The 10,112-nt window shown below is 38.5% G+C and overlaps 1 non-coding gene across 1 annotated transcript; it reads right to left on the reverse strand.

Annotated features, from left to right (window-relative positions):
* Positions 1-326: 326 nt before the first annotated feature.
* LOC145599891 (small nucleolar RNA R71) lies at positions 327-432 on the reverse strand. Its single transcript, XR_014104141.1, has one exon. It is a non-coding gene; the product is annotated as a small nucleolar RNA R71 (small nucleolar RNA).
* Between the last annotated feature and the right edge of the window lie 9,680 nt (positions 433-10,112).

The following is a 10,112-nucleotide window of genomic DNA, read 5'->3' on the forward strand; positions in this document are numbered from 1 at the left end:
CGAGAGCGGCATAGCTCCACCTACAACACCGGTAAACGATTTTGAAATTAGGCCGGCAATGATCACCCTAATTGAGAGGAGACAATATAGTGGGGTAAAGAACGAGAGCCCATTGAACCATCTTAAGGAGTTTGAAAAATATTGCAACACAATCAAGGTTAATGGAGTGTCTCAAGAATTCATCCGCCTTAAGTTGTTCCCTTTCTCCCTCATAGGAAGGTGTTTGGAATGGCTAGACAAAGAGGTGAAGCCCAATTCATTGAGAACGTGGGATGATGTCACTAAAGCTTTCTTGTCCCGTTTCTATCCTCAAAAGAAAACGGCGGAGGAAAGGGCTTTAATTCAAGGGTTCAAGCAAAAGCCAAATGAGAGTCTTTATGAAGCATGGGAGAGATTCAAGGAGTACCAAAGAGAATGTCCTCACCACGGAATTCCAACATATCAATTGATCCAAATCATCTATGGTGGTTTGAGTCCTCAAGGCAAGGCATGTCTTGATGGAGGGGCCGGTGGTCCAATCATTAACAAAACCGAAGAAGAAGTTGTGGACATAATAGAGGATGTGGTGACTTACTATAGAGATTGGCAAGATGGGGAAAGAGATTCTTCAAGCAAGCAATCTTCGTTGTACTCGGTGGGCTATCTCAATGCCATCAACAATCTTTCCTCTCAAATGACAAACTTGGGAAAGGAGATGACGGCAATCAAGGCCAAGTTGGAGAGTGTTTCTTCCTCTTCCCAAGTTCCAAATCTTCCCTCCCAAATTAAGGGGAGAGGTACTTCTAACTCTCAAACTCCTTCTACTTCACATAATATGCCTATGGGATGTTTGTTTTGTGATGTATGTGGATCATATGACCATGATTCTAGTAATTGCAACAATGAATGTGTTGATGAGTTTGACAACAATGAGTGTGAACATGTTAATTTTGTGTCAAACAAATATGTCCAAAGGTTTGATAATCAAAGAGGCCAATGGAATAGGAATTACCAAAACCAAGGCAATTTTGACAACTATAATCATGGTGGTGGTTATAGGAACCAAGGGAATCAAGGTTCTCGTGGTAATCATAACCAAGGTTATAGTGGCCAAAATCAAAGCCAAAATTATGGTAATCAAAACCAAGGCTATGGTAATCAAAACCAAGGTTATGGAAATCATAACCAAGGTAATGGTAACCATAATCAAGGTGGTGGTAAAAATCAAAATAGGGGTAATTGGAAAAATCAAGGAAGGGGAAATTTTCAAAACAATGCTCAAAGAGGTCCCCCACCCGAATTTGATCTTTTTCCGGTTCCTTCGCGGAATCTATGAGATGCTCACTAAGGGGAGATATGAGATTAGTAAGGGGAACGCGGTAAGACCGTTTGGGATGAAAGTGGAGTGTGATAACTAGTTCCTATGCTTAGAATATTTATGTTTCAATCAACCTTAGGTATCTTATAACGTGCATAACATAATTCACTTTTGAAAGGTTGTTATTCATTTGAATTATAGTCTCTTTGTAAAGTCCATTTCGTAAAGATTTTGTTTCCTTTTTCCTCTTTCTTTTCTTTCTATGGTTTGCCTCTTGGGGGTTTGGTGGAGAGTTATGGGAAAACTCTTAGGATACCCTTACGAGAGCATCACTCGTCCTCTAGGGCGATCTAGGAGTTTAAAATGGCTTGTTGTAGCTAAAAACAACCGTGATTCCTACGACAGTGAGTCTTAGTGTAAATTCTTGCCCCTCTTTTTCTTTTTATTTCGAATATGCCCTTCTTTTTCCTTCTTGGCCTTTGTTTTGCTCGGGACGAGAAAAAGTCTAGCTTGGGGGAATTTGATGAGTGTTATTTATGGCACTCATAGGGTAGTCTTTTAGGGTTATTTCTTTCCCTTTTTCTTGCTTTCTTCTCTTAATTTTGGTCATTTTTCCTTTAGTTTCTCTTTTTCCTCTTTTCTTTATGATTCTCGTGTTTTTATCGTGTTTTCCTTTATTTGGCTCTTTTTCCCTTTTATTTCCTTTCTTTGTTTACTTGTGTAGGTATTGTAAGAACCACCTTGGCAAAGGATTCAATTCGGGACCTTAATGATCAAGCAAGAGAGAAGCATTTGGCTAGAGAGGGCTTAGAGAGGCCTCGGAGAGGCCTCGGAGAGGTCTCCAAGGAAATTCCAGTAGGCCGCGGGCGCGGGTCATCTTGCCGCGGGCGTAGGCCTATGTTGCTCAAAACTGCCAAAAATTGGCAGGAACTTGCCGCGGTTGCCTCAAGGGCTCTCCGCGGGTGCGGGTAAAATTGAGAGGCCGCTCCATTCAGAGAGACCGCAGCCCCCCTGATCAGGCTTTGGGAGCAAGGGATTAGCCGCGGGCGCGTACTGCCGCTGGCGCGGGTCTCTCCTGCCACGGGCGCGGGTTCTGCCCAGATAGCCTGCGGAGGGTTCCGTACCCATTTCTCCTCGGGCGCGGGAGCTGCCGATTTCTTCTTAGCTTATAAATAGAATTGTATTTCCTTTTTGAAGGGAACTTTTTGATGATATTTTCATTAGCTTAGTTTTAGAGAGAGAATTTAAAGAGAAGTTAGAGAGAATTCTTGGTTTTGGATTTGTAACTCAACATTTGATCAATCAAGTTTGGATTTCTTCATTTTCAATCATCAATATTAGTGAGAATCTCTTCCTTCTTTCATCTCTTACTTACTTGCTATTTGATTTATGCTTGATGCTTGTTTTTCTTTAGATTTGAGTTTGATACTATTGAATACATTGATTTCTATTAGATTTTGATATAGAATGATGATCAATGCAATTTCTAGTTATTTGTTCTTGAATTTCACCATGATTAGTGAGTAGATTAGTTGCTAGGGAAAGGGGGAAGCATGTTTGATTAATGAAATTGCTAGTTGATGCTCTTTGATTGATTGATTTGTTGCAATTAAATTGGTTGACATAGTTTTGCATGAGATTGATTAGACTAGGATTGATCACCCAATAAGATTAATCTAGATTGCATTGCAACTCTTAATGACATGAACAATTGATTTGAAGGTTGCTCTAATTGATTGAGTTTATTTGTGATTCTTCTTGGTTTGCCTTTCATAGTGACCACTAGATTGACCTATAGGAGATAGCATTTGAACTCTCTTGATTGCTACTATTGTTTGTCCATTGCAATACTTGAATTAATTAATTGAGCTCTAAACTAGCATTATCATTGATCTTGCATGTGGAACCCATATCCCTAGTGTTTAGACCTTTGATTACTTGTTAAACTTGTTTTAGTTCACTTTAGTACCAACCATAATCTCAATTTCATCTTCGAGGTAGCTTGAGTTAGACTTTAGTTTTCATCATTGCATTCCCTTAGGATCGACCCTTAACTGGCCCTATATTCATATAAGGTTGGTTAGGTGTTTACAAATTTAGTTTGACTTGGGGAAAGGGTAGACAACAACATACATATTCCTTTTGTCACTCAATTAGCTTTGTTAATTGCATTTCACTTTTATTTAATTCAAAAAGCTTTGTTTGAATATGGTAGACTTTCATTTGACTCAATTAGCTTTGTTGAATGAATTTGACTTTCATTTGTTTCATAAATCTTTGTTTGAATGTGTTTGACATTCATTTGGTTCAAAAAGCTTTGTATGAATGTGTTTGACTTTCATTTACTCAATTATCTTTGTTGAATGCATTTGACTTTCATTTGATTCAAAAAGTATTGTTTGAATGTATTTGTCTTTCATTTGACCTAATTAGCTTTCTTGAATGCATTTGACTCTCATTTGATTCAAAAAGCTTTTTTAGAATGTATTTGATATTCATTTGACTCAATTAGCTTTGTAGAATGCATTTGACTTTTATTTGACTCAATTAGCTTTGTATGAATGTGTTTGACTTTCATTTGACTCAATTAGCTTTATTTGAATGGGTTTAACTTTCATTTTACTCAAGTAGCTTTGTTGCATGCATTTGACTTTCATTTGATTCAAAAAGCTTTGTTTGAATGTGTTTAACTTTCATTTGACTCAATTAGCTTTGTTAATATCATTTCACTTTCATTTAATTCAAAAAGCTTTCTTTGAAGGTGTTTGACTTTCATTTGACTAAATTAGCTTTGTTGAATGCATTTTACTTTCATTTGATTCAAAAAGCTTTGTTTGAATGTGTTTGACTTTCATTTGACTCAATTATCTTTGTTGAATGCATTTGACTTTCATTTGATTCAAAAAGCTTTGTTTGAATGTGTTTGACTTTCATTTGACTCAATTATCATTGCTGCATGCATTTAACTTTCACTTGATTCAAAAAGCTTTGTTTGAATGTGTTTAACTTTCATTTAACTCAATTATCTTTATTGAATGCATTTGACTTTCATTTGATTCAAAAAGCTTTGTTTGATGTGTTTGAGTTACATTTGAGACAAAAACTTTGTTGAATGCATTTGACTTTCATTTGATTCAAAAAGCTTTATTTGTATGTGTTTGAGTTTCATTTGACTCAATTATCTTTGTTGAATGAATTTGACTTTCATTTGGTTCAAAAAGTTCTGTTTGAATGTGTTTGACATTCATTGGATTCAAAAAGCTTTGTATGAATGTGTTTGACTTTCATTTGACTCAATTATCTTTGTTGAATGCATTAGACTTTCATTTAATTCAAAAAATATTGTTTGAATGTGTTTGACTTTGATTTGACTCAATTAGCTTTGTTGAATGTTTTTAATTTTCATTTGATTAAAAAAGCTTTGTTTTAACGTGTTTGATTTTCATTTGATTAAAAAAGCTTTGTTTAATGAGATTGAATTTCGTTTGACTTAATTAGCTTTGTTAAATGCATTGGACATTCAATTGTTTCAAAAAGCATTGTATGAATGTGTTTGACCTTCATTTGACTCGATTAACTTTGTTGAATGCATTTGACATTCACTTGATTTTAAAAGCTTTGTTTGAATGTGTTTGACTTTTATTTGGTCCAAAAAGCTTTGTTGAATGAGTTTGACTTTCATTTGACTCAATTAGCTTTGTTGAATGCATTTGACTTTCATTTGAATAAAAAAGCATTGTTTGAATGGGTTTCCCTTTCATTTAACTCAATTAACTATGATGAATGCATTTGACTTTCATTTGATTAAAAAAGCTTTGTTTGAATGTGTTTGACTTTCATTTGACTCTATTAGCATTGTTATATGCATTTGACTTTCATTTGATTAAAATGCTTTGTAATAATGTGTTTGACTTTCTTTTGACTGAATGATGAGTGACATTTATGGCACTCATTTCGTCCCTTTTTGGATGAATTTCATTCCATTTTATTACTACTTTCTTTAGTTTTCCTTAGTTTTATTCTTGTTTTCTTCATTTTATGCTTTTTATAGTTAGTTTCTCTATTTTATGCCTTTTCTAGTTTACTTGTTATTTTTCTATTTTACTTGCTTTTTATCCTTTGTTTGTAGGTTGTGATTGATTGTCCAAGAATTCCCGAGCTTCCTCTCAATGATCTTTCATTGTTTTCATGCCTAAAGCTTGTGCAAGAAGTTTTAAGTCAAAGGGGGGATCCAAGGGGCATGCTTCAAGGCCTTTTATATGCCTTTCTCATGGCTCATTTTCTTCAAGATTTCCAAGGAAGTTTCTGCCTACTTTGTCCTCCATCATCATCATCTAGGATGTGTGCACCCCATGAGCTAGGACGAAGAGAAGAAGAGGAGGTTGCCAGATATGTGCGGGCGCACTCGGGGAGTGTGCGGCCGCACATATGTCGTGTGCGGCCGCACGTGGGGTGTGTGCGGGCGCACCTTTCTAGGTGTGTCCCGTGCGCACTTCTCTTTCTCCTCCGAGCGCCCGCACCTGCGTGGGTCTATTCTTGGGCGTCAAAACCGACCTTCTCCTTTGTATATATAGTTATTTCCTTCTATTTTTGTAGCAAGAAGTTTCATAATAGAATTAGATCATATTTTTAGCGTAGTTAAGAGCTTCTCTCTCTAGATCTAGGGGTTAGTTTTAGGAGTAGATTTTAGAGAGAGAAAGTGAAGAATTTCAATGGTGATTGAGAGATTGAATATTCAATGGTGATAATTGTATTGGAGATCTACTCTATTATCAATGAGCATTTCTAAACTCTATCTCATTTATTGTTTTGTTTAGTACTCATGTTTAGATTGTTTGATTTTGATTAGATCTTGATGATTTGATGATTGATGTTTGATTAGAGTAATTGTTCTTCTTTGATTGTTGATTCTTTAATTACATAACCTATTATTTATTAACATTTTATTTACATGACCTATTATTATTGTGCATGTGAGTGTGTGAGAAAATGTAATTAGGATTGGGCCAGCATGTCCTGATTGAGGTAGTAAAGTACTTCTTTACTACCTGTCCGCTGTTCGCGACCTTCACTTGGTCGGGACATATGATTGGGCCAGCATGGCCTATGCAGACTTTCTACTGGGCTTGCGGCGCTCCTGTCGTCGCAAGGCCTTGTCTGGAGAGGTGGCCCTTTCCAGCTTTTGGAGGGTCGTAGAGGTACATCCCTTTTCCTTTTCGAGATTTTCACTCTAGATTTAGAAGCATAATCTTTACTGATTTTTGTGTTTTCATATAGATTTGGTTCTACGAGTACTTCCCCTCTCTTGCGCCTGCGAGGCCTTCTCCTCGCGTGCTCCCCATTGCTGCCAGTTAGGGAGGCCGCAGAGGTCCGCCGGAGGTGTTACGCCTTCGAGAGATGATCATCTCGGTGGGTTTCTATAGTCTATACTTTTCTTTTATCATCTTTTGGTATTAGTGCCTTATTTAGTGATTTTTCCAGGAGCCCAGCCCAGTCTATCGACCTTGGGCTACTTTTCTTATTCCTGCGCTGGCGGCGCAGTACACAGCTGAGCGTCGTTACTTTCTTGGGACGTACGACGCGGTGGTCTACCTAGGGGAGAGGGTAGCCATCCAGCATTCGTCAGACACTTTCGTTGTTCCTGCTCCTCCACCCCGGCACATGTTTCATGATGCCCTGCAGCGGGATCGTGCCAGTGGACCTACTCGGGGTACTCCCTGGAGGTCTTACGTTCTCTTCGAGCAGAGCTATGAGGAGGACCTGCTACCGTTGCTAGCGCCGGCTCCTGTTCTTTCAGAGGAGGCAGCGGTATGGTTTTATTCACTTGGTTTTTCTTTAGGTACCCCCCAAGTGTTTTTCTAACCTTTTATTCTTGATAGGCTGGCCCTATGGAGTTCATTCCCCCGAGGATGTCCATACATTACCAAGGCATGTATGGGCCGATCGAGGAGCTTATTCCGCCAGCTCCAGAGGGGGAGCAGTTTGTGGAGCGGTCTATTCCTCGTCACCAGACTCGAGTAAGTAACTTCTTGTATATCATCTTTATGTTTACTTCGTAATTGTTACTGACTTGGTTACTTTGGCAGTTTTCGCGCGAGGTGGTGACAGCTATGGCCAGGTGCATAGATGCCTTTCGCAGCCAGCTTGTGAGGTTCCGGAACCGTGCTACCTGTCGTAGCAACGATGCTGAGGAGGTATTACTTTTTTGCATTTATCATTTTTTGACTTGTTTTTTTCATATGCATTTACTAACTTTGATTTACTTTTGCAGGGGCAGCCTATTCCTTCTCCGCGCACTCGGTCGAGGCCCGAGCCTAGGAGAGAGACTACTAGGTCCGACTCGAGGCGTCGCCGGACTACTTCCGGTGGTCGGGGTGGTCGTTCTGAGGCCGCCGCCGTAGAGGACTCGGCGTCATCACCTGAGGATGCTCCGACCGGGCCGACCATTCGAGATGGGATGGGTGGTGGGACGTACGAGTTTGGCTCGTCGTCGCAGCAGCCCTTGCAGCCCCAACCTCTTTCGGTCGGGTTCTAGGGTGAGGTTAGGTGGCCTGGCCTTAAGTTGCAGTTTGCGCTGCCAGGTGGTTCAGGTGACGGTGATGGACATACTCCACGGAGTAGGACTTTCTTTAATGCATTTGGTGTCCCTCACGACTTGCGACCTCCGGCACCGTAGTTGTACCTGTGTTTTATTTATTTTGACTTTTGTAGGACTTTGTCTATTTTATTTACATGACTTATGTCTTAGACACTTTGTATATATATGTACTTATTGTTTATTAACATTTTATTTACATGACCTATTATTATTGTGCATGTGAGTGTGTGAGAAAATGTAATTTTTGCGCAAAACTTCCGTCATTTTTAATATTAGTGGAGGGTACCGACTTTCTCCCCCAAAAAAGAAATGAAAAAATGAAGGAAAAAAGTATAATTACCAAAAATAAGCCTAAAATTAATTAAGCTTAATAAAATATAATAATAATAAAAAATTATAATAATAATAATAATAAGGGTGTATGGATAGGAAAGGAAAATAATAATAAGTCAAGTCAAAGTCGAATTCAAGCAAGTAAAAACACGGTTTCCCACGCGTAATAGGTGTCGCTGCGAAGAAAGATACTGGCGCCACGTAATTAAACCTGTCGCCACACGACAGATTTGTCGCCTGGCGACAGAGTTACTTTTCCTATTTCTTACAGGAATTGAATTCTGTCGTGGAAAAGCTTATAAATAGCCTCCGAATCCTCTGTTTACTGCATAATTTAACCAGTTTATTAATTAATTAACTAGTAATCATGCCTTTAGCTAAAAGAACCTTTTGTGGGTACATGAATGAGTGGTGTCGTCTTTTAACTTCTAAAGAGAAAAAAGCATTAGATTCTTTCCGTATGGGGGGTATGTTTGGAATAAAGGGGGTGAGTCTTGACATGGATTTTATTTACTCTGCCATAGACTATTGGGATATTAATACTCACTGTTTTAAATTTTTTCATGATGAAATATGCCCTTTACCGGAAGAATTTGGAGCCATTATAGGCTATTATTCCACAGATCTTGCGGTAATGCCTAGAGTAAGTGAATATTATTATAAAGATTTTGAATGCTTCTTTGATCTAAGGGGTATGGCCTTAAAAAATATAGTGCATGGCAATGTAGTTGATTTGACAGAATTTGCACATTACTTTTATGACAATCCTAATCCTGAATTTCGTGTCCACAAGAGAAGAGCTTTCCTCTTTTGTATGTTTAACCAATTCCTTTTAGTTAGTGGTAAGGATAATGAAGGCCAAGCAATAATTATATCTGTTATAGAACAAGTTGAATCCGGGAGAAATCCAATGCCGCTAATTGTTGAAGGGACCATGCTATGGTTGGATGCATTAAGAAAAAATCCAAGAGAACCTTTTCGAGGTTCTCCAATTTTATTACAAGTATAAAATAATACCATTCTTAATTACAAAGAACTAAAAATATTTTTACACTGTAATACTAATCAAATGCATATTTTACACATATTGCTCATGGAGAGGTTAAAATTTATTAATCCTCCTGACGATATACACACATATATTCCAAATTGCATAGTCCGGCGAAAGAAACGATTTTTGAAGATAGGTCGCCGTGAATGGAGCAAGGTGTTTGCCGCCGGTGATTTTACCATAAATTGGGTCATCCCTTGGTGGAGGATTGAGGCGATGGTTGGTTGTAATAGCCAAGCATACTGTCGTCTCCCGAGCTTGTCGAGATTGACCTTCTATTTTCCTTGTAGAGTTAGGAGACAATATGGTCTTGCACAAACCATCCCTACAGGAGATCTCCGCCGTCCTTATGAATTTCCTGTGTCACAAGAGATTGAGCGCTTTGACAGATATTGGAGTGGTAGGCCCTTATGGGAGGTGGTTACCCACAAGGATCCACCTTGTTTGTCAAACAAAGTGAAACAATGGCTTAATGGAAAATTCCAGAAATCCCAAGTCAAGGTTGAGAAGACCGATATGAAGAATCGTCTAGGTGACAAAAAGGTCCCTGCTAAGGAAAGCCTAGGAGAAAGGAGCGAATTAAAAACTCCTATTATGCCAAGGAAAAAAAGCTCTAAGAAAGACAAAGGAAAAAGGAAGGTTGACTCTACGCAAAAGAAAGTTTGGGTAGAGAAGAAACATGGGGTTTTAGCGGAAGGGGAAACTATCTATACTAAAATAGAGTGTAGATCTTCTAATGGATGTCTCCTAGCAAAGGTTATGGATCAAGAGGAAGAGAATGAGGACAAAAATTGGAAGAGAATCAAGAAAGATAAAAAAAGAATAGAGCATTG

The sequence above is a fragment of the Chenopodium album genome, chromosome 20, assembly GCF_948465745.1.
Source record: "Chenopodium album chromosome 20, dcCheAlbu1.1, whole genome shotgun sequence".
NCBI lineage: Eukaryota > Viridiplantae > Streptophyta > Magnoliopsida > Caryophyllales > Amaranthaceae > Chenopodium > Chenopodium album.